We start from the raw sequence: 2,054 nt of genomic DNA on the forward strand, positions 1-2,054 counted from the left end.
GGCTAATTTTTGTTGCCATTTGGCTGAGCCATGATCCTTAAGGGTTTGGCCAGGGATTGGTCTAGTTCCTGCACTGTCACGATGAGTTGCATCGGGCAGTTCTGCTGCACAAGACCTCTTTAGGGCGTTGAAAAGCAGGAAGGCTACTTAGAGGACTACGGTGTTCCTGATGACCCAAGCCTGGGTGTTTTCGATCTTCTTAAATGCATAGGAAAGTTGGACATTGAATAAGGAAGACCAAAGAAGAATCGGTGGGTTTGAATTGTGGCACTGGAGAAGACTATTGAAGGTACCAACAGCAACTATGTGATGTGATGTGATGTGATGTAGTCATCTTCCATGTTGTGGTCTGATATGATCCACTAATCAGTGGAAGGGCAATTTTCTTGGCAGTGAAGCCTGCCTCTCCTATATAAATGGATATTCTGGTAGCCCTGGCTGCCTCATTTTGGATCTGGGATGAAAGCCTGCATAAGTCAAATCCCTTGACTTATGGATTTGGAACCGGACAACCTCACAATTGCACGAACCAATCCCTTGCGGTAAATCTCTCTCTGTACACCTGCACATACAAGTCTCGTTGGTTTTGCTCCTTCAGTTGTTAGGTACCATTGAGTCGGTTCTGACCCATAGCGACCATAGGGACCATCCTCACAGTTGTTCCTACTCTTGAGCTCATTGCTGCAGACACTGTTAATCCATCTCATCGGGAGCCTTCCCCTCCATCGCTGCCCCTCAACTTGACCAAACATGGTGTTCTTCTCCAGGGTCTGGCCCCTCCTGCCAACATGCCCACAGTCTATAAGACAAAATCTCACCATGCTGGCCTCTAAGGAGCCTTCTGGTCAGACTTCTTCCAAAAAACAGACCCGTTTGTCCTTTTAGTAGCTCCTGGGACTTTCAACACTCTTCTCCACCACTTGGCCGTCAGTGTGTTGCGCTGCGGTGGCTTGTGCGTTGCTGTGATGCTGGAAGCTGTGTCATGGAATTTCAAATGCCAGCAGGATTGTCACCCCAAAGGGAACAGGTTTGGGGGTCGGTGAGCTTCCAGACGGAGAACAGACAATGAAGAAAGACTCAGAGGGAGGAGCCGCTGGAAACCTCACACGTACCTTCCAAATGTGGTCAGATGCGGAAGGCCCCGGTGGAAGAACCCATTAAGAAGGCGGGGAGGGTATGGAAACATCAGGACACAGACAGCATCTCCCCAGACAGACGGATGGCGGGACCCCAGGCTGGCAGAAGGAGATAAGCGAGACTCCCTGGGACTTATGTGCAAGTCATCCTGCTGGCGGGATGCTTCCGGCTCCTTGAGTCTGAACTAGGAGAAGCCAGGCTGAGGGACGGGAGGGGAGAGCATTCTCATCCTAGCGTGTCTCTGCTCCGGACCGCCACCACCTCCCTCCTGGGGCCACAGAACTCAGCGGAGGAACGATGCCTCCGTTTCTGTCCTCCCTCGTCTGCCTTGGTGAGTCTTTAGGGTGGATCGGGGAGAGGGCAGGGAAAGGCCTGGGGTGATTGGACCAAGACACTTGCAACCCCAGCACGAACGGGGCTCAACAGGGGCCCGTTCGTGGGTCGGGTGGGAGAGCAGCAGTCTAGGGAGGCTGCCCGGTTCACCTGAGTGATGGTTCTAGTTTCTTGTGGTGGAGGGAACGAACCGAGGTCTCTTCCTTTGGGCTGCGAGATCCTTCCATGACCCCGAGGTTCCTAAAAACCTCTTTTTAAAGTAGAGCTATAAGGACGTGGCGAGATCAAGGCTGGTCTCTGGACTTCATGGGCCAGGGTCTGCTATCGCAAGGGAGCAGCTCAGAGTCTCTCAAAAGGGCCTACGAGGGGATTGGATGGTCTCTTACTACCTGGTGGTTGTCAGACGTCATGCCAGCTGGGTGGGAGGCAGTGTTTCTTTACATCTTCAGAACTTTACCGTCTCGAAGGGACAGGTTTTCCCCAGAGGGCTACATAGGAAGACGAACTCCCCAGAAGTGGGCATCCTGTTCCTTCTTCACAGTCTGCCCTTAGTCTGGAAGCTCTGTGGAATGCTGTCCTCTTCC

The sequence above is a fragment of the Echinops telfairi genome, unplaced genomic scaffold, assembly GCF_000313985.2.
Source record: "Echinops telfairi isolate 266 unplaced genomic scaffold, ASM31398v2 ScPeMD7_655;HRSCAF=1070, whole genome shotgun sequence".
NCBI classification, from domain to species: Eukaryota; Metazoa; Chordata; class Mammalia; order Afrosoricida; family Tenrecidae; genus Echinops; species Echinops telfairi.